The following is a 23,819-nucleotide window of genomic DNA, read 5'->3' as shown; positions in this document are numbered from 1 at the left end:
GGGAAAGAGAAAAAGAGAGGCAGCATGAGATTGCCATGAGAAACCCAGGTTCTTTTTCCCCCGCCCATTCCCCAAATAGGTTAGTAACTCCTGCTATTAATTTATCGCAGGCTCTCAAATTTGTACCTAGATTTGAAGAAAATAATGTAGCAGAGTTTTTTGTGTCATTTGAGAGGATTGCAGCAAGGTTGGAGTGGCCCCAAGAGTATTGGACCACTCTTATACAAAGTAAATTGGTTGGAAGAGCTCAGAGGGTATATGTAACGCTGGAGGAGGATCTATCAGCAGATTATGAGAGTGTGAAGGCTATTGTCTTGAAGGCCTATGAGTTAGTCCCTGAAGCTTATAGGCAACGCTTCCGGAACTTGGAAAAATGTAGGGAACAAACTTTTGTTGAATTTGCCAGGGCGAAGGAACAGTATGCTAGCGATTGGTTCAAGTCCAAGGAGGTGGGAGATTTTGAGAAATTGAAGGAGTTAATGTTGGTGGAGGAGTTTAAGAGGTGTCCCGGATAAACTGAAGGTCCACCTCGAAGAGTTAAAACTCGAGACCGTTCAGGAGGTAGCCATCGCTAGTGACGAATATTGTTTGTCTCATAAGAGTGAGTTAGGGGGAGTAACGACAAAGGTGAATTCTGGTTGGGTTAAGATGGGTAGGAATAATAATGCTAATACTAATAATAATGCTAAGGTGTTTAGTAGAAATAATCAGGGAAGTAATAATAATCAGGGTAATGCTAATAATAATTTTTCTCCTAACAGAGGCAATAGGCCAAATATATACAATCCAGAGAAATTGAAAACATTGACGTGCTTCTTTTGCAATAAGAAGGGGCACGTAAAGAGTATGTGTTATGCGTTTAGAAAATTGCAAAATGCTAATGTTAGGCCAGTGATGGGTGTGGAAGAGAGAGAGAGAGAACCTACCCCAACAACATCCGCTGATCAATGACTACCTGGTTGTTTTGACAGATATTTGTCCTTCGGTAGTGTCTCCTTCGCCAATTCGTCCGAGAAAAGACGAGTGCGTATTTTGCGTGATACCGGTGCAGCTCAGTCTTTGATTCTAAGGGAGGCATTACCTTGTAATTTTGTACCGAAAAGTTGTGAATTTGTGTTATTGGCTGGTTTTCCTGATTCCGTAAAGTCGTATGCTATTGAAAATTTTAATTTAATCTGCCCTTCCTTTGCAGGGAATTTGAAATTGGCCATAGTTGATAAATTCCCGGTTAAGGAGGTTGATGTTGTGTTAGGGAATGATGTGGCTATGAAGAATAATAATTGTCCGATATTGATAAACCCTGATAGTGAAGTAGCAGCAGTTACTCGTTCTAGTGCTAGAATTGTTGACGCTGCAGAGTCAACAATTGATGTAGATTTAAGTAGTTTAGATCGTAGTGATAGCCTAGCCGTAGATCTTGGAGTGTTAACGGACAAGTTAAATTGGACTACTGAAGAGCTAATCAAAGACCAGAAAAAGGAGTTTCGGGAACTCCCTATCGAGTCAGGGGAGGTGTCTGATATGACTGGTCCCAAATTTAAGATAATTAATAATATTTTATATAGGTTGAGTAGGCCTATGGGGGTGGATAATGTTGATTATGAAATTGTGAAACAGATAATGGTTCCTTTTGGTTACAGGAAGGAGTTAATGTCATTGGCGCACGAAAGTGGTTTGGCCGGCCATTTTGGAATTCATAAAACTTCTTGCAAATTGTTAGGGAATTATTATTGGCCGAAGTTGAAGGCAGATGTAAAGAAGTTTGTCAATAGTTGTGATGTGTGCCAGAGGGTCGGTAAACCCAATCAGCGGATTCCAAAATCGCCTCTATGCCCTATTCCCGTAGTTTCCGAATCTTTTAAGGAAGTCATTATTGATGTGGTTGGACCATTACCGAAGACGCGTAGTGGTAATGAGTATATTTTGACAATCATGGATAGGATGTCTCGATATCCCGAGGCCATACCAGTACGTACGATAAAAAGTGTTAAAATTGTAGATGTACTAATTGACTTTTTTACCAGGTTTGGGAGGCCTAAAATTATTCAATCGGATTGTGGTTCTAATTTTGTTAGCAGGTATTTCAGAGATAAAATGGCAGAGTTAAATATAAAACATGTGACCTCTTCTCCATATCATCCCGAAAGTCAGGGAGCTCTGGAGAGATTTCATCAGACCCTGAAATCTATGGTAAAGAAATATTGTTTGATTGATGGTTCTGAATGGGATAAGGAATTACCTTATTTATTGTTTGCTTTTCGTTCTGTCCCAAGTCAGTCTTTAGGTTTTTCGCCTTTCAACCTTGTGTTTGGTCATTGTGTTCGAGATCCTCTTGATGTGGATCGTGAGTCTTGGGAGGGAGACGTCCCTGAGGTTAATTTATTGGATTATGTGTCTAATCTAGGCGATAAATTAACCAAGGCTTGGAAATTTGCGGGTGAAAACTTATTATGTAGCCAAAAAAGAAGTAAGTTCTTTTTTGATAGAAGGACCAAGGCACGCGAATTTGCGGTAGGCGATAAAGTATTGGTTTTGTTACCCTTCCCAGGGAATCCATTAAAAGCTTCTTTTTCAGGTCTTTGGAAAATTTTGAAAAAAGTAAGTGAAGTTAACTATTTAGTGGAGACACCTCAAAGAAGGAAACCTTTTTAACTGTGTCATGTAAATATGTTGAAAGCTTATATGGAACGGGAAAAAGTCATTCCTGTGGCAACTATTGGGAACACGGTAGATTCTGAGAACAATAACCATTTTTCTTTTTCAGAGGGGGAGGGTATTGATGATAATTGTTTTAATGGATGTGAATGGCGGTCGGATAATAGAAAGTCTTTGGAAAAATTTTCGGGAGTAATTTCACATTTAGGTAAGGAAGAACAAAGGTCTTTGAAAAATTTAGTATCTAATTATAAAGAATTATTTTCGGATGTACCGGGTAGGACTTCGGTCCTTGAACATGATGTAGAGGTAGGTAGTGCCACTCCTGTGAAACAATCTCCTTACAGGTTGAATCCCTTCAAAAATGAGGTTGTAGCAAAGGAAGTGGATTATATGCTAAAACATGACCTAATTGAACCTAGTCAAAGTCCTTGGTCATCACCTGTTGTGTTGGTAAAGAAATCCGACGGTCATTTCAGGTTATGTTTTGATTACCGTAAGTTGAATGAGTTATCTAAATCTGATTGTTATCCATTACCTCGAATTGAGGATTGTATTGATCGAATGGGGAAGGCCAAATACATTAGCAAATTCGATTTGTTGAAAGGTTATTGGCAAGTTCCTCTTTCAAAGCGGGCAAGGGCCCTGTCTGCTTTTGTAACACCACAGGGATTGTTTCAATGTAAAGTTATGCCGTTTGGTATGAAGAACGCGGCTGCCACCTTTCAGAGGTTAATGAATACTTTAGTCCATGGTTTAGAAGGATGTGTTGTGTATATTGATGATATTGTTATTTATAGCGATGATTGGGAAACCCATTTAAAACGTATTAGGGCACTATTTGAGGTGTTGAAAAAGGCAAATTTGGTAATTAATTTAAAGAAAAGCGATTTCGCAAAGGCGAAGGTGGTATATTTGGGTCATGAGGTTGGTAATGGTAAAGTTGCTCCTAAGCAGGCCAATATCGAAAACATGGTAGTCCCTAAATGTAGGAGGGATGTCAGAAGATTCCTAGGTTTGAGTGGGTACTACCGAAGGTTTGTTAGGAATATTTCGGATATAGCCGATCCGTTAACAAATCTCTTGAGAAAGAAGGAAGCATTTGTCTGGACGGATGAAACACAAAGGGCTTTTGATAATTTAAAAAGAGTTTTAATTAATTTCCCTGTCTTGAGAGCTCCTGATTTTGACCTTCCTTTTTCTCTTGCCACGGATGCAAGTGACGTTGGTGTTGGAGCGGTGTTGTTGCAGAATGACGACCAGGGAGTTTCTCATCCTGTCGCATTCTTTTCAAAAAAATTGTCCCCTGCCCAACGTAGGTATTCAACTGTGGAGAAAGAGACTCTTGCGTTAATATTCGCTATTAATCATTTTCAGGTTTATCTCTCCTCCTCAGATACACCTATTAAGGTCTTGACAGATCATAATCCCCTGACTTTCATCAGCAGATACAAGAATAAAAATCAACGATTGATGAGGTGGAGTCTCATGCTGCAAGAATGGAATTTAGAATTTTCCCACATCCCAGGAAAAGATAATATTGTTGCCGATTTTCTCTCTCGCAGCGTTGAATATTAGATTATTGACAGAGGGCTATGCAGTTATTAAAGGTGGTATCTGTATCGTTCTAATTATGATGTGTGTGCTGTTGAAGTGGGCACGTAGTGAGTAGAAGTAAATGTATATTCAAGATTTATTAATCATGGTTTGTTTACAGAAGACTATAATGTTTTGGGTATATTATATGGGATTTTTAAGGTTAAAAGGTGAGGGCGATCACTGGTACTTTCTAATGATTGATTAATTAGATGGGTCATGGGCTCACGAGTCTGTAGCACAACACAGCCGTTTTTTAGGTGCTACAGGCTGGTGTATGAGTGGTACCCTAGACTGAGTTAAGGTTAATCTACTAAGGTTTAGAGGTGTCAGGTACGATAAGGTTTATAATAAGCTAAGAAAAGAGATAGGCACTAATCTGGTATTCTGTATTTTCAGGCTAATAATTACGCTTCATCGAGTTTGTTTGTTTGTTTGCGCAGGGGAGTCTTGTGGTGGTCTTCTCTGTGTCGTTCGGTGTGTGTGTATGTATTGGACACTATGGTGATAAGTGTGATATATAACACTGAAATAGACAGTGGTTTTTGTGATCAACATTTATTGATAGTGAGTGATGTGTATCCCTGAAAAGGAACAGTGTATTGAGTGTGGAAAAGGTTATAGCTTTTGGACTATATATACAGAATCCGGTTGTTAGTGCAATGACTCTTAATTAAGTTTATTAATGATATGAGTGATGTGAAATTTTTAGGTTGGGTACCTATTTATCGAATGGTGATGTTTTGCTTTTCTGGTTTTGGAAAGTTTAATTGTGATTGATTTAGGTTTAAGATTTTTTTTTTAGTATTGGTTATATATTGCTATCCTTGTGAGCTGCAGACCTTGGTACTTGCCCCCTCTTTCCTTTTGTTTGTCATGTTTTTGCAGTTTGTTTAATAATCATTTTTGAGTGTTGGTTTAATATTTCAAATTTTTGAGTGTTGGTTTAATATTTCATTATGTGATAACCTGTATGTTGTAATTCAAATCACTTTAAAAAAAAATTATTTTTTTTTTGGTTGGGTGAGGAGGTGTAATATTATTGCTATATATTTCTAAATTATTTAAGTTTTTATAGATGTAAAAGGTTAAATATACTGTAGACTTGATGTTTTCCTGCTTTAATTGTTTGTCTTTTCACTGGTGGTTATGTTAGTGGTTATAATGGACTAACGGCTGTTTTATATTTTCAAGTGGTGTTGGTTACGTGGCTGCGCTCCTGCGTGAACGGAGTTTTGGAGGGGCCTTTTTTGAGGATGGTTCCTTAATGTGTTTCTGAGCCTCCAACCTTGTAGGGCACGACATTTGCGATTGGATCCATATTATTCCTCGCCATTGCAGAGTTACGTTGTGAAGCTGTTTAGCTTTTCTTGGATATCCTCGCTCTGCAACAAGGAATTTTATTCCACATATTGTGTACTGCCCTTGGTTCAGTAAAAGCCAAGGGGACCTCTCTGCCCCAAGGTAAAAATTTTGACCTTTATATTTGTGTGCAGGACCCATGACCTGTAATCCTGGGCGGTCTTCATTATTGGAGCATTAAGAAAAAAAAAAAAAGACTTTTAACACCATTGTCTTGGATCCTTGTTTCCTGCCACCCGGAATAAGCCTCCAGCCGGGGAGTTTATTGTCCTCTTGGAGGAGACCCCTAGAAGTGTTTGAGGGATTTGTTAGGAATATTTAGTTTGTATTTGTTAGGATGTTCTTACTTTTCGTTGGCCTTCTCCTTTCTGGACCCTCTCTCCTTTTAGTATGTATGTGTTGATGACCTTTCTTTAATTGTGTAATTGTTTTCTTTTGCAGGGAGTTTAAGAGTGAGTGTGTATCATTTATTAATGTATTATTGTGGTTCAGGTGTTATTTCTGTCTAGTTATTATGTGTTAAAATTAAGGAAATTTTTGTGGTATTTTCTTTGTCCCCTTGAGTTGACTTTGAACTCGTATTGATGTTTGGGTATTATTCCACCTTTAGTGGACTTAGTACTGTATGATGGTGAATACTATTTGATAAGTGTAGTGTTTTGAGTGGTGGTCAAAGCCAGCCATCACAATATATATATATATATATATATATATATATATATATATATATATATATATATATATATATATATATATATATATATATATATATATATATATATATATATATATATATATCTATATCTATATCTATATCTATATCTATATCTATATCTATATCTATATCTATATCTATATATGTGTGTGTGTGTGAGTGAGTGAGTGAGTGAGTGAGTGAGTGAGTGAGTGAGTGTGTGTGTGTGTGTGTAAAATTTATATAAAATCCCAAGCAGACTGGAATTGGAATTTGTACGATCTTTTGTGCTTGAATTGGTCACAATTATATAGTAGTGTACATGCTGTTGTCCCTTTGAATGAGAATCTAGTCAACATAACTGATAGGCGTATCCCTTCTCGTGTGCTAAGGTACCAAGTGAAGGACAAACCGTGGTTCAATGATGATTGTAGACATGCTTATTTGGAGAAGTAGGAGGCCTACCATCTTTGGAAGGGTAACAGATCAGATTTGGCATGGAACAACTATACTCAGCTTCGAGCTTTTGCTCAGAGAGTTTTTGCCTCATTTGAAAAAGAGTACAATTTAACCATAAAAAACCATTTCTGGGACAACTCAGGAACATAAATGGTGGTCTACCCTTAAATCTGTCCTCTTTGGTGTAGATGCAACAGTTCCGCCTTTATTTAAACCAGATGACTCAGTCACTCACTGTCCAAAGGAAAAGGCAACCCTTTTTACTGATGTTTTTGACAGTAAACAGAGTAATGAAAAACTTGAACTTCCTCATTCCTGTTTTCCTGAGGCTAAACTAACTAGTTTTGCTTCTCGATCTCGTGAGATTAAAGCTCTGTTGATGGACCTTGATGGTTATGGAGGTGTAGACCCAAATGGCCTTTTTCCTTTGTTTTTTAAAAGGACAGCAGATTTCTTAGTCCAAAGTTATCTGTTGTTTTGCGCAACTTAGCAAGAAGAGGAGCTTTTAGCACTTGTTTGAGAATAGGGAATGTTACTCCTCTATGTAAATGTGTTTGTGGTAGCTCAAGTCCCACTGATTACCACCCAATTTCCATAACTCACATATTATCTAAAGTTTTTGAACGTCTTCTGGCAAAACGTCTTAATAGGATTGCTGAAGGTAATCATCTATTCCCTAGTTTGCAATTTGGTTTTCGTAAAGGCCTTGGAGCATGTGATGCCCGTCTTACAATCTCCAATGCTGTACAGAAATCCCTTGATTGTGGTCAGGAAGTTCGTATGATTGGCCTTGATTTTAGTCCTGCCTTTGACCGTGTTAATCATGAGGCCCGTGTTTTCAAACTTAAGCACTTTGGATTGGTTGGGTAATTTCTTAGCATTATTATTGAATTTTCAAGTAATAGATCACAAAGAGTTGGCACCATAGTGAGTATAAGAATGTGATATCCAGTGTTCCACAGGGTAGTGTTCTTGGCCCATTACTTTTCATACTATATACAAATGACATGTGGTTTGGCCTAGAAAACAAGCTTGTTGCTTATGCAGATGATGCTACTCTCTTTGCATCAATTCCATCCCCTGAATGTAGATATGGGGTTGGTGAATCCCTTAATAGAGATTTAGCTAAAATTAGTGCACTGTGCAAATTATAGGGTAAGAAGTTGAATCCTAATGAAACTCAAAGTATGATTGTAAGTAGGTCAAGGACGGTGGCTCCTCAACATCCGGATCTCAGTATTGATAATGTTCCTTTAAATTTGTATGACTCTTTTAAAATTTTAGGTGTGATTCTCGACAGTAAATTTACTTTTGAGTAACACATTAGGTCTGTGTCTTTTCCAATTGCACAAAAAATTGGCTTATTGAGAAAGTCTTACAAGATTTTCGGTGATTAATCTATTCTGAAGAAGTGTTTTAATTCTTTCATTTTACCTTGTTTTAAGTATTGTTCTCCTGTCTGGTGTTCAGCTGCTGATTCTCATCTTAATTTGTTGGACAGAAACTTACGGTCTATTGAATTTCTTATTCCTGATCTAGATATTAATCTTTGGCACCGTCGTTCAATTAGTTCATTATGCATGTTGCATAAGATTTTTCATAACTCTGACCATCCTTTACATTCAGATCTCCCTGGACAATTATATCCTGTTCGTAATACCAGGCAGGCAGTTAATTTTAATACCCAGGCCTTCTCCATCATGAGGCTCAATACTACACAGTATTCTAGAAGTTTTATTCCAGCTGTTACCAAGTTGTAGAATGATCATCCCAATAGGGTAGATGAATCAGTAGTACTTTAAAGGTTCAAAGTTGGAGCAAATGTTTTCATGTTGACCAGGCTGACATGAGTCTTTTTATAGTTTGTATATGAAATATCTGTTTTTGACGTTGGTAATAGTATATATAGGACATATCTGATTTGACGTTGTTACTGTTTTTAGAATGAATTACTGTTAATTTATTCTCATCACTTATTTGCTCATTTTCTTTCCTCACTGAGCTATTTTTCCCTATTGGAGTCCTTGGGCTTATAGCATCATGCTTTTCCAATTAGGGTTGTAGCTTGGCTAGTAATTATATATATATATATATATATATATATATATATATATATATATATATATATATATATATAGGCATATATATATATATATATATATATATATATATATATATATATATATATATATATATATATAGGCATATATATATATATATATATATATATATATATATATATATATATATATATATATATGTATATATATATATGCCTATATATACATACATATATATATATATATATATATATATATATATATATATATATGTATATATATATATATATATATATATATATATGTATATATATATATATATATATATATATATATATATATATATATATATATATATATATATATATATATATATACATATATATATATATATACATATATATATATATATATATATATATATATACATATATATATATATATATATATATATATATATATATATATATATATATATATATATATATATATATATATATACATATATATATATATATATATATATATATATATATATATATATATATATATATATATATATATACGTGGATCTCATGCTGATGAGTGGTGCCCCACAGCTGGACTTGTGTTGACTGAACTTACTACCTGACTTTCACATTCGATGATATTACTGGGCTGTATCCAATTATAAATTATATGAAGACTTTTCCACTATATTTCTTCATATTTTCTGTTTCAGTTTATGCACTATGGGTCAAGCTGCCTTTGAACTTAATCTGCGTCAAACACTGGGAGACAAGGCCGAGATTGCTCTCGTCCAGCCTACCATCCATCGTGATCAGCGGATACAGGATTTGTTAAGAATTAATTCTTATGGAGCTCAATGTACATTTGACTATAACCTCAAGAATCGTTATGAAGTCCTGCGTGTTGGCAATGCTGACCAACTGATTCGATCGTGGTCCAAGAGATCCTAAAAATCTGATAGTGAGCTGCCTCAAGGAACAAGATTGACTCGGCCTATACATCATAGGTTGTTGGGAGGGAATTCTTGGACCAAAATTTACAGCAGCTGATCTAAGTGCTAAAATAGAGCCCCTGATGAAGACTGAAGAGCTTCCTAATATCTGCATATCGATTAGAAGAGCAACAGCAAGAGCCACTGGTGGGCAACGATACATAAAGTGTCAATGTACTACTCTAATGTTAAAAAATTGTATACTTTATACAAACTGCTTGCTTTATGTACACATTAGGCAGTTATCCTCTTTTTGAGTAACAAATGTATGTATTTAGAAAATATATGAAAGATATTTATCGAATAAACAAAAATGAAAGATACTGTTGAAATGAAGTAGAAGTATTGTGCAAACTGTGAATTGACTAGTTAAAAGGTGGTATTCAAAGGTTACACTTATGTCAAAGGTTAGTTATGACTCGTTTTGGGCTGATGATTACTCTTCCAGAACGTCTGCAATATAGGATAGATCCACTATGATAATATTTCCATTGTTCAATTGTCCTTATAAAAGAATCATCATCAGAAAACAAATATTAACTAACTTTTGACATAAGTGTAACCTTTGTATACCACCTTTTAACTAGTCAATTCACATTTTGCACAACACTTTTACCTAATTTCAACAGTATCTTTCGTTTTTTTTTCTTTTTATATTTGTTAGGTAACTTTCATATATTTTCTAATCATTCACTTATAATTTGATCAATATAACCCCTTTCTTTAATGCTAGGTTTTCACCATGTTCCGGGTGGGCCCGGCAACTCCGTTTCGGGCCACCGTGAACAAAACGGGATGGACGTGAAAAAACGTTATACAACTCTGTGGAACGGGATTGCGAACGTGACAGGCCCTGACTGCCGTGGATGCCGGATCAAAATTTTAAACTGTCAAAAAATTTGCCCCGGCAGTCCAGGCGCAGATCGAAAACGTAACATAACATAGCAGTACGTTCAAAGAGAGAGAGAGAGAGAGAGAGAGAGAGAGAGAGAGAGAGAGAGAAAGAGAGAGAGAGAGAGTGTGTGTGTGTGTGTGTGTGTGTGTGTAAAAAGATCTATTATTGTTCCTTGTTCATTAATCAATATAGACGTTAACTTTGTGCAAATTAAATAGATAATCTATTAAATAATTTTCATTTAAATTTCGGAATTTCATCCCTCAAGAATTTCCATACAAGGATGAAAGGGAAAATGGACTTAGTATAAGAAAAATAAATGGCTACATCTTGTAAAAGAGAGTTTTATAATGCGCCTGTGAGCCTCCGGGGGACGTCCATCACCCTCTTCCTACGACATGTCGCGGACACCGTGGTAGATCGCGAGAAAACTTTGAATGCTGTAACAAACCTTGAATATGGAGGAAAAAATGGCAAAAAAATACTCGTTGCGCTACGTTTCAAGAAAACGGGGCCGCCGGGAACATAGTGAAAACGTAGCCTAAGTTATCACAATATACTCATTTTGTATAAATTAAAACAAGGAAAAATATGAGTGGAAACTTACTTTCGATATAAAAATAAAATTATCACATTATATCCTTTTTGTGTCTTCTCCAATGTTTTTTTTTATTTTATCAAAATATTCCTTTCCTTTGAATAAAGTATATTCAACTTATATATATATATATATATATATATATATATATATATATATATATATATATATATATATATATATATATATATATATATATATATATATATATATATATATATATATATATGTATATGTATATATATATATATATATATATATATATATATATATATATATATATATATATATATATATATATATATATATATATATATATACACATGTTCAAGCAATAAAAAATCATGATAAAATTTAGTTTATACAAAGAAACAAAACTATCATGTCACTTCCTCCCTTTTCCATCTTCTTCAGGCCTGGATTAAGACAAATCTTATTTTACCTTGTCAAGGGTAAAGACAATAATGACTATCGGTGGAACATCAATTATTTCTAGATTGAGACCAGGATCTTTGAACTAATGTTTCCTTACTCGTTAATTACATTTTCCCCTTTTCCTTTCTCTCACAATGGAACGTCCGGCTTTCAGAGTTTTAAACAAAAAAAAGCTAGAAGATTATCGGCTTTCAAATGATCTGGTGCCAGACGTCTGAATCTGGTAAACACTTGGGGCTCCGTCGTCTTGATATAGTGATAAATACCGCGTGTCCCAGGAACCGTGGTTGGTTGACAAAGCTCTCGATGGAAAACCTCCAGGTACAATGTGAGGAGGTGGCCGTAAGCATCCGTGGGTGCGCTGATGTGGTGAGCGAGGTCAGAGGGGTCGGGTTGGAGAGGTGTCGAGGAGTTTGAATCCGCGATGACTAACAGCCGGTGAGCTATATCGACCAGAAGGTGGATACGCGATAGCAAATCTGAAGCGAGTATTGGCAATGTGACATCAGCAATGACATGCTTCCAAAACGGATTTTGAGCAAAGCAAAAAATCTATTTTTGGGTGATATGGCCATGTCGTCCTGATGGAAGGTTCCTTTAGGCAGCTTTTTAAGGGATATTTGGCTACAGTGATACTCTCAGGGAATTGACCGTAGGTCTCCAGAATCCTTACATCTGGTGCGAGTATCCTTAAAATAACTCTTAAAGATATCGCATAATATCAGGGGACGTATTTCTTGATACGACACATGGCAATCTTCACCCCGAATAGAGTTTTTGCTCTGAGGGGGAAGAGTGGCGAAATTAAAGGGGAGCCATCATCCAGGTTACCCTGTGGATCCCCTTCCCGTACTACTACAGCAAACTATTCCTTGTTGCAATTAAGCATGGATAGCCGCAGATAGAGTAGTTTCAGGTGGGGATTTGTTACATTTATGTATACTCCTTTTTAGAAAGAAGGGCAGGTCCATCAGGACGACATGGCCATATCACCCAAAAATAGGTTTTTCGCTTTGCTCAAAATCCGTTTTTTGGGCTCAGCCATGTCGTCCTGATGGAGTGTTTACCTGAGAATTACTTGAAAGTACTATATCTGTGGGTTTGTATAAGTGCCTTTACCTTGATTCAGATGCTATAAGGTCACTCAGACCACATGAATATATGACACTACCATTATTCGTCATATCCACTAAGTTTTGAACTAACTTAGGGCTTCCTGCCCCTTGCAGGGAATATGTCAACACTGACTATAGAAGTGTCAAGGTTTGTATTCGTAAGAACAAAGTGGAATTCATTTATAACTAGTATGTTCACACAGGAGTAAATTCAAGTATTTTATTTTTTAGGAAAAAAACTAAAAGACTCTGGCTAATTTTATTCGACTACTTGTGGGGCAAATAAGATGCAAATACATTCAATTTATTTTTTTGTATTGACAAAAATAAATACAACAACGAATGTATTAAAGTAGGATCCTCTCTTACATAAACAACACTCTCAAAGTACATATATATTTATCACCTGTAAGGGGAGAAATATATATTATTATGCAACTAAAAAAAAATTGCAAAATTATTAGGATAATTTCACTTATATGTTGGATATGTTTAAACACTGCGTACGAATGTACACAAGGCACTGGTGTTATTGGTTAGATTCTACACCTATAAAGAACAGTCCAAGGGTCACCATAGTGATCTTCCATAAAAGGTATTACACTCAAAGGTGTTAACACCTTTTCACCCTTTCACTGTAAAGTCCCAAACAGTTCACTGTTCATCGCAGCACTAGACGACAGTTTTTATAACACTACCTGCCGCCACCACAAAGTGTTTTATTTCATGCATTTGCTTCACATAATGTTTATAAAAGACTCTAGAGGATTTCCAACCTGTATATGAGTGGAGTCTATCAAAGTCCATAGGCTGAAAGAATTTCAGCGAGGAAGCAATTTTCTCGGATCATGACCTGCGGGTGTACTGTCGTGATCCGCTCTGCGAATAAAGTAGGTGAGCTTCACCCTCAGTTGTTTTAGGGATAAGTTGGATCCTGAGATTTCGCCTATGAAGAGCTGTCCTCCCTTGAAGTCTGAAGTTCTTCGAAGATAGACCTTTAGACACTACTGGATATAGAGAGACATCTTCCTTCAGATGGCGAATTCTCCAAGGACCCCACCTTTTGGTGGGTAGCTCGTTTTTGGCGAGAAAGGTAGGATCGGGAAAAAAGATTCAGTTCTCCCTCTTCTGTGAACTGAATATGCCCCTTGTCTTTTGATAGGGCCACTATTTCACTAACTCTAGCCCCTGAGGCTATAGCGAACAAGAATATCACTTTCTGTGTTAGATCCTTTAGGGAGCAATCTTCATTGTTCAAGTTCGAAGCATAGTACAAGACTTTGTCCAAAGACCATGATATGGGCTTCGGAGGGGCTGCTGGTTCAAGTCTAGCGCATGCTTTCGGAATCTTGTTGAAGATTTCGTTCAACTGGTCCACCTGGAAGGCGTAGAGAAGCGGTCTAGTCAAAGCTGACTTATACATAGTTATCGTGAAGGTGGATGAAGAAGGACAGGCAGAAGTCTATCGAGATTTCTGTTGGCTTGTTTCCTTTAACAAAAGAGACCCACTTCTTCCAAGACAATTCATATTTTCTTCTGGTTGACTTTGACTTGTATTCTTCTATGAAGTCGATGATGTGTTTTGAAATCCCAAACCTTTTCTTGACTGCTAAGGCAAAAAAATCATGAGATGTAGGTTTTGGGTTCTCAATGATGAAGCGTAGACAGTCAACTTCTGAACCAGTTGGGATAGAACTGGGATCGGTAGAGGAAACAGCCTCAGCCTCAGTTCTATCACTAGAGGGAACCAATTGCTCTTGGGCCATTTGGGGGCCACCCCGGCTGCTGTCCCTTTGAAGGATCTCAGCTTGTTGAATAACTTCAGCAGGAGATTTGTTGGCGGGAACAGATAGATATGGCTCCATCTGTTCCAATCAAGGGACATAGCATCCATCTCTTCTGCCCGAGGGTCCTCGTATGGGGCTACGTATCGAGGTAGTTTCTTGTTGTCGCTCATTGCGAAGAGGTCGAACTGCAGTTCTGGGACTTTTTCCAAGATGAAGGAGAATGAATCTGGTTCTAGGGACCATTCTGACTCTATCGGCTTTCACCTGGATAGAGCGTCCGCCGTCACATTGCGGAACCCTTGTAGGTGAACTGCTGATAAATGCCATCTTTTCTTTCTAGCCAAGTGAAAGTTGGCCAACATCACTTGGTTGATGTAGGGCGATCTTGAGCCTTGTCGGTTCAGACATCTCAATATCACTTCGCTGTCCAAGACCAACTTGATGTGGGATGATCTATGAGGGGATAGCTTTTTCAACGTCAGGAGGACTGCATTAGCCTCCAGAATGTTGATGTGAAAGGTCTTGAACAGGAATGACCAAGTCCCTTGAACTTTCCTTTGATGGGAATGACCTCCCCCCCATCCTTCCGTTGAGACATCCGTGTGGATGACTAGTGACGGTTGAGATGGTTGCAAGGGTATTCCCTTACATCCACCTCAACCGCATATGGCCTTGCTAGGCTCTTGACCTTCGACCACGGCCTCAGAAGCGACCACAGTAAGGTCGGTATCGGTCTCTGTTGATCTCTTTGAGCGTTTGATGCGTATCTTCTCCAGACTCCTGACGCATCCTTTAGCTGCGCGCTTAGTACTGGGTCTGTTACTGGTGCGAACTGGAGAGAGCCAAGTACTCTTTCCTGTTGGCGTCTTGAAATCTCATTGAATTTCAGTAGTCTCTTGACATAACCTGCGATCTCTCTCCTCTTCTTTGGTGGAATGGAGAGGCGGTGTAACTGCAACTTCCAAAGGATTCCCAACCATTGAAACTCTTGAGCTGGAGAGAGGCGAGATTTCTTGTAGTTGATCTTGAAGCCCAGATGTTACAGGAACTGGATCACCTTCCTGGCTGCCTGCAGACAGGCAGTCTTGGATGCTGCCCACACCAGCCAGTCATCCAGGTATGCTGCTACCTGAACGCCTTTTTAAGCGTAGCTGTTGTACGACTTTGTCAGCAGGTTTCGTGAAAATCCTTGGGGCTATGTTTAGTCCAAAGGGCATGGATCTGAAGACATACTTTGTCTTCTGTAGCTTGAATCCTAGGTAGGAGGAGAGGGGGCGGCTGAGTGGAAGGTGCCAGTAAGCATCTGCCAGGTCTATTGAGACTGTGTACGCCCATTTTGGTAAAAGGATCCTTATATGTTGTAAGGTTAACATTCGGAGCTTGTTGTTCTCGATGAACTTGTTGAGTGGACACAAGTCTAGAATGACTCTGAGTTTGTCCGAGTCCGTCTTGGGAACACAAAACAGCCTTTCCTGGAATTTGATAGACTTTGCTTTCCTTATAACCTTTTGTTCAAGAGTTCTGAGGTATATTCTTCCAATAAGGGTGTGGAGTGTTGGAAGAATTGAGGAAAGGAAGGTGGAGATTTGTTCCATTTCCATCCTTGACCATTCTTGATTAGGCTGTGGGCACAGGGATCGAAGGTCCAACGATCCCAAAAGTGGAGAAGTCTTCCTCCTACCTGGAGCATCTCATTGCCTGAATGATCCGGAGGGTTTGCTACACCAACCACGTCCTCCTCTACCTCTTGAGGGGTTTCTTGAAGAGCCTCGCCTAGACCCTCTACTTTTCGGGCGAAAGGTAGTGGTGTGCCTCTCAAAACCTGGGTTAAAGGCTGGTGACTGGGCTACCAGCTGTTGAGGCACCATCTGGAAAGTGGTTTGTGGCTGAGCAACCATTTGGGGCACTGTGGTCATGGTCACTGTAGGATGTTGCGCAGGTCGATGAGGCAGTCTTGGTTTCTTCGTCTTCCTCTTATTCTCCGTGGCGGCTTTGGCAACCACCTCTTGGACTGCTTCCTTTGGGAAGAAGTCCTTGCCCCAGATACAGGAAGTGATCAACTTCCTGGGCTCGTGTTTGACCGTTGCATTGGCAAACACAAACTCTCTACAGGCCCTCCTGGCCTTCACTAAAGCATACATGTTCTTGACCAGTGTAGCAATGTGCATCTTGGCTAGGACTGTATACATGTCTGGGGTGCTTGCAATGCCTGTACACATCTCCATGCAGTTCTGGAGGGACAGAGAGGCGGCTAGTCTCTCTTTTGTCTCCTGTTCTCTTCTCAGGAGAAAGTCCAACAGCTTCGGGAGGTTCTCATTGAACTGCTGTCTTGCAATGTCAGCGTCGAGCTTTGCGACCGAGAAGGTTAGATGGACCTCGTTCCAATCCTTCTCACCCGTAGGCAGGGCTAGAGACAATGGTTTTACACTCCTCTCGCGTAGGGCATAGTTTGCCTGCATCAACTGCGTTTAGCACGCAGTGGAGAGCTTTCAAAGTGAAGGGGAAAGCTCTGGAGGAAGGAGCAAGGAAGGTAGGGTGCTTCTTGCTCAATGCAGAAACTTAGGAGTTTGTGTAATATGCCTTCTTCAGGCTACTCGTTAAGAGAGCCTGTGCCTTGTCATGGTCAAAGACCATGACCTCCTTAGGTTCCGTCTCTTCTTTAGACATTGGTTCATTCTTCATCCTGATGAAACACTCCGGGTAAGCCGAAAGGTTTGGCCAGAATTGGATATCGTTGAGGGGTATGGGCCCCATCTTCTCCGAGACGTAGAATTTCCCATCCATCATGGGCATGAACTCCGCATACCTCCAGGGATTGGTTTCGGAGCATTGAGGCAAGTCAGAAACTCTGGGCCGCTCATAAGAGCCACGAGAAGCAGCTACGCGGCTTGCTTCCCTGACTTCCTTCCTCATCTCAAGCTGTTCCTTGCGGAGAGTATCCATCAATTGCTGGATCTGGGCCATAAACGCTTGGCCCGTGGGGAACAGCGGGTCTGGTTGAGGGGTTGGAGCCGAAGATGTTGACGGCACAGGCTGAAATGCCGTCACAGACAGTAGAGGGTCTTCCGTTTCTGTCGATCCAATTTCTTGTTCCTCCTCGGGTGGCTGGGCCACCTCTTCTTCAGAGTCTTCTTGAAGGAGATCCTTTTCAGTGTCCGAGGACACTTCTGACATCCAAAACTGATGGATGTCCATGCCTTGTAGAGCCTCGTAGATGTCGTCCTCTATCGCTAGTTATTTGTAGGGAGGCTCGGGTCGTGCCTGAGGCACGACTGTATCAGATGTTGCCTTAGGGAACAGCAGGCTTCTAATAGACTCGCTTGGTGGGTAAGGTCCCGGAGAGTTCTTCTGGAACCCTCTTACCCACTTCCGAAGCGTTTCCCTTGCAGTATCCCTCGACTCCGTCGTCTTTGGATCGCCGAAACCCTCGATCATCAAGGCCAAGCAGACTTTGCAACCCTTGGGGTCCCAGTGTCTCAGGGTTTCAGTTGCGATGGAGCAGGGGGCATGAGACCTGCACATGTTGTGGCCACAAAAGTTCTTACTTTTGTGGTTGCAGTACATAACTGCATACTTCACCTTGGACTCTTCCTGTAAAGAAAGAAAAAGTGAAAGGAGTATGGGGTAATTTATCACACTGATAAATCAAACTCATGCATTAATAATAGAACTTACTATTATCATTATAGCTTAGGATAGTAAGCTAGAAAAGAAATAGGAAAGACACATATCTGTATTGCCTGTCCAGCCAATTGTTGTGACCTCCCTCAATATTAATATTTTAAATTTCCTTAACAAGGAAATCTAAGGTGGAATAGCTCTAGAATATAGAGCTGAAGTCAGTGTATACTAGCACTAACTCCCCCACAAATGGAATATTAATACTGTAGGGTAAAGATATTATGTTCTGATGACCTACGATTCATCGGGATATTGAAGGAATATTCCACTTTAACATTAATTACCGGTCTCAACAATGGACTGTGAAAGGATACACAGAATATGTTGGAAATCATACTGCTGTATATTATATATTTTAGTTTTCTAACGGCTGTATTTGCTATACTGCAGGAATACTGGCTACTGTATAATCTTATACTGTAGTTCTGCCGGCATGCTACCGTCTAGGCTAGTACCTGACGGCACTAGCCGACAGAGAGAGAGAAAGCATGAAGAGAAGGGCTACCGTATTATTATAGTTTAGTACAATAATTAGGGTTGTAAGGACTACTGTCTCTACTGCCTTCTTTCCAGAATGAGGATTCAAATGGAAGGGGAAGAATGTAATAATTCTAGCTTCAATCCAGCCACAATATCTGTTGGAGGCTGCTCTGCCGGCTCCAGGGTTTGTGGATGGCAATCCAAGAGAGGACTGAAGAATACTCAAAGTTATTAGGTTCTCCCACTGGCAGCTGTCATGGCCGGTACAACCTTTCCCGGAGCCTTGCTTCCATTAGGGGGAAGGTCGAAGGGGCAATCAACCCGCCTTTGTAGGAGCCCAGCCGCCATCGCAATCCACCCGGCAAGCGGGGAGATTGTAAAATACCGGCCACAGATGCTGTGACGGCTAGGCCATCACTAAAGGACAGAAGGGGAAGGGAAAGGGTCTTATATTTTGCGTCAAAAGAAGGCGGCATGTCTGCCTCCTACTTTCGGCAACAAACACGGAAACATAGTTTCCTATGCCGGCGCCGTCTTGGGAGGCAGAGGATTAACGATTCCTCAGCCTAAGACATTGCCGGATATAAGACATGTCTTCTAGACCACATGGGAGAAGGTGGCGGCAACTGTAATACCACTTTCGGTTGTGGACTACTGAAGCCGGGCTTCCTATGCCTGCAATTGTGAAACCGGCAGGGGAATGACTAACCTCCGTCAGTAGAGTTGCCAACAACAAGACTGAATACTCTGAGTTACTGTCGTAATTCAAAGCCGGGATATCCACCGGCAAAGAGGGAAGACAGAAACACTATCCCAGTCAAGCCGGAGTACACTACTCTATGGCAAGACCAAAGATAGGGTTGTCGCCTAATGACGGCAATCAGAGGGAAGGAAGGGTTTATCCTTAAGTCTCTAAAAGAGACGAGTATTGAATTATGTTAGTAATTCTAGGAGATGTGCTATCTCCGACTGAATTGATAAAACGATACAAGAGGATAAACAGGGATAACGTTACTAAAGTATACTAAAACGCATTAGGCTAGCCTAACTCGAGTCGGGATCTCGACTACGCTACGTCACCGAGACCCTATCGTATACGGTCGAAATGTTTAACGGAAGAAGAAATATTACATGTGTAATCTGATCTTCACTAGTATAATTTGCGTAAATAGCTATAATTCATTAAAGCTAAATACCGGGAACGTCGGACTGCTAACTAAATAAAGCATTTTTAGGCTCAGGCCATGTTGCCCTGATGGAAGATTCCTATAAGTAGCATCCTAGGGTATATTTAACTACAGTGATATTCCCAGAGAATTTAACTTTAGGTCTCCAGAATTCTAACTCCTGCCGCGAATATCCTTAAAATTTCTCCTAAGGATATCTCATAAATCTGGGGACATATATCTTGATACGACACATAGCAATCTTCACCGCGAATAGTGTTTTTGCTTCGAGGGGGAAAGTGGCAAATTTTGAAGGGGTGCCGATATCAAGGTTATCCTTCCTCCGTTACTACTTGAGTATCCAGAAGGCGCTGTACGCCGTCTCCATGTGTAGCACTACAGCTCGGTGATTTTCCCTGTTTCTCTTTTGTGTCCGCTCTACTTTTTGGATTTATCATGCAATCTCCAGCCTCTTCTGCCTCTGGAAAGTTGAGTATTCGATCTTTACATTGTATAAATTTTAGCTCTTGCCTCACAGTGAAATTAGGTTAATTTAAGTGAGAGAGCTTTGCCTTAACCGGAGGCGTCATGAGCGCTGTCGTTCATTACGCATGAGTTATTTAGTTAGCCTGAACGAATTTCCCGGTATTAATAGCATGAATATCTTGGAGCTATTCAGTCTTCATTGCTAGGAGTTAATTATATTATGCCGATTGTATTCTTGATAGTTTTGGCGATTTAGGTAACCGAACCTAGTTTGTATTAGGCTTCCTAGCCTATGCATTTTAGTTTACTTTCATGCATGATATGATAGACATTCCTAGTGTAATAATAATTAAATGAAGCTATTTTGGCAATTTATACGTTTAAGATACATTGATTGCATATATACATATTCCTCTTCTGAGATCGTATACGAGAGATTTTCGGCGATTAAGTAGTCGATTCCCACCCGCCGCTAGGGTACTAGCCTAGTGGCTTTAGTATACTTTCATACATGTTCCCCGGTTACCCTCGTGTTTTGTTCTATCAATTCAGGCGGAGATATATATCTCCTAGAATTATTACATAAACCGATACTCGTCTCCAGTGGAGATTTAAGGATAATCCCTCCTTCCCTCTGACACTAGCCTTAGGCTACAACCCTATTTGGTCTTGCCTTGAGTAGACACTCAGACTAGACTAGGCTAGGGTTTTCTGTCTCTTCTCTTGGCCAGCAGATGCCAGGCTTTGGGTTTCGGTCAGAACCTCAGAGTATTTGATCTTTGCCGGCAGCTGGCCAGTAGGGTGAATAGTCATTCCCCTGCCTGACTAAGCTGCCGGCATAGGAGGCTAGACCTCCCTAGGCCGCACTTGAAGTGGTTGTATGATGCCGCCACCTTCTCCCTACGGTTTGTAGACTAGTCCTGTGCTCGCAGACCCTAGGCTGAAGAATAGACATTCTTCTGCCGCCTAGGATGGCGCCGACACTGGAACTCTTTCTCCCTTGTTGAGGGGAGGCGGCAAGTTTGCCGTCGCCCCCTTAACTGTATTGGCAGACCCTAGGCTGGAGAATAGATATTCTCCTGCCGCCTAGGATGGCACCGATTCTGAAACAGAGTTTCTTAGAGATGTGGTAGGACCGGCAACCCTGCCGGCTCCTTCCACACCTCATACAGGACACTTTTCCATCCCCCCTCTAACCTTTAGTGATATCCTAGCCATCGCAACCCTTTGGCCGCCGTCCTACAATCTCACCGCTTGCCGGCAGGTTGTGGGGTCGGCCTGGGGTCCTACATGCAGTGGCTTAGTCACTCAGCCTTCCCTTATGTACGCAAGGCTCCGGGAAAAGCTGTGCCGGCTGCTGGCGGGAGACCCCTATACTGTAGAGGGTTCTACAGTCCTCTCTTGGACTGCCATCCACATGCCAGTGGCTGGCAGAGACCGGCAATGGTTTGTGTTTGGGTTAAAGCCTGAATAATACATTCTCCCCTTCCAATGAACCCTCATTCTGGAGGAAGGTAGTAAGACTGAGTACCTACACCCTTATTTACTGTTAATATACATTCAATAAGGTACCTTTTACTCCTTGCTTTCTCTCTCTCTATCGGCTAGTGCCCCCGGTTACTAACCTAGCCGGCAGGTGTCGGCCACTTCCACAGCCAGCAAGGCGCCGGCTGGACTGGTGCGCTGACACTAGCCCGTCTGAACTAACCTTGCCGGCAGAGGCCGGCCAGGTTGAGGCTGCCGCCCACTACCCCAGCCGGCAAGGCTCCGGCTGGACTGGTGCGCCGACACTACCCCAGCCGGCCGCCAGGTGCTATGTTGCCGGCTAAAACTACAGTATATGATTCTACAGTAGCCAGTATATTTGCAGTATAGATCATACTGCAGACAGAAAACTATAGTATATATTATACAGTAGTTATTTCCAAACATACCCCTGTGTATCCATGCACAGTCTATTGTTAAGACCAATTATATATGGAAAGAAAAGATTTCTTTCCACATACCGATATATGATCAGATACTATTTACCCTCATTATCAAAACCTTTGGAAAGTCAGTGTTAAGTTACACTTATCTATCCTTACAGGTTATATTTCCTCCATTGGGTTTCCTGAATAGGAAAACTCTAGGTTTTAATTTTGGGGGAGGTCGCAGCAATTGGATGGACGGGAAACACAAGTATGTGTCTTTCCTAATTCCTTTCTAGCTTAACTAGCCTAAGCTATATGCAATAAATATGCAAAAATATTAATAATAATATTTACATAGTTTATCAGGTGAGATGAACTACCGCATACTCATTTAGTTTTCCTCTCTATACAGGAGGACCATCCCAAGTGTTAGAGAGTCTTTTGCAACGTGAGGAGCAAGGACTTCTGTGGCCATGTAGAATGCAGGGCTCACTCTCTCTGCTCCATCTCCAAGGGACCTCTAAAGTACTGGTAACCCCAGGACTGCAATGTGTGCAAGGCCTTGGTTACTGAGGCTTTTGATGACCCCAAGACAGCGGAGTCAAGGGATGCAGCACGGACTAAGCTGCGCAGAAGGGTTCGTGGCTTTCAGAAGAATGCCACGGGGCCTTACCTACCGAATGAACGGATGCGTGTCTGTCTGTTCCCTATGGCGTCTGTGGATGCTGTTATACCCCAGCCTCATCCTGAGATCCCTTGCATCCAGATATCCGTAGATACAGATGTCTCTGACGTGATGAAGGACATCCACCTAGATGAGAGGATGTCGGAGGTGTCCGAGGACACCGAAAAAGACCTTCTAGCGAAAGGTCTAGAAGAGGAGTCCACCCTGGCTCCCGAGACTGAAGAGGACGACGTCGAATCGGAGACCGTTTCGTCGGTTCCGGCCCCAGAACCAGTACCCTCTAAGTCTTCTGCTCCTCTATCGGATGACATGGGTAAAGCTTTGGCTAGTCTCATGTCTATGATAAAAAGTCTTCGTAAGCAGAACGAAGAGAGGAACGCTGAATTGAGGAGAAGGATGGACCATCTCGTCGCGTCACTTGGGTCTCAAAGGAGACTCAACGTGAAAGATCTTCCTTCTTGCTCTGACGTGAACCCTTGGAGGCATGCGGAATACATGCCTATCACCAATGGGAAGATTTTCATTTCAGAGAAGCTGGGGGCCGTCCTCATAGAGGATGTTGACTTTTGGCCCAGCTTTAAGTCTTACCCCACTGCTTCGTCCATTTGAAGGCGTAACCTATGTCCAAGGAGGAGACAGAACCAAAAGAGGTCATAGTGCTTGACCATAAAAAAGCTCAGGCTCTAATGGCAAGTAGCCTGAAAGAAAGGGGCTTCACTAATTTGAAAGTGCCAGCCCTTAGCAAGATACAC

This window comes from Palaemon carinicauda, chromosome 9, assembly GCF_036898095.1.
Source record: "Palaemon carinicauda isolate YSFRI2023 chromosome 9, ASM3689809v2, whole genome shotgun sequence".
Taxonomy (NCBI): domain Eukaryota; kingdom Metazoa; phylum Arthropoda; class Malacostraca; order Decapoda; family Palaemonidae; genus Palaemon; species Palaemon carinicauda.
Note: the sequence above shows the minus strand (reverse complement) of the source record.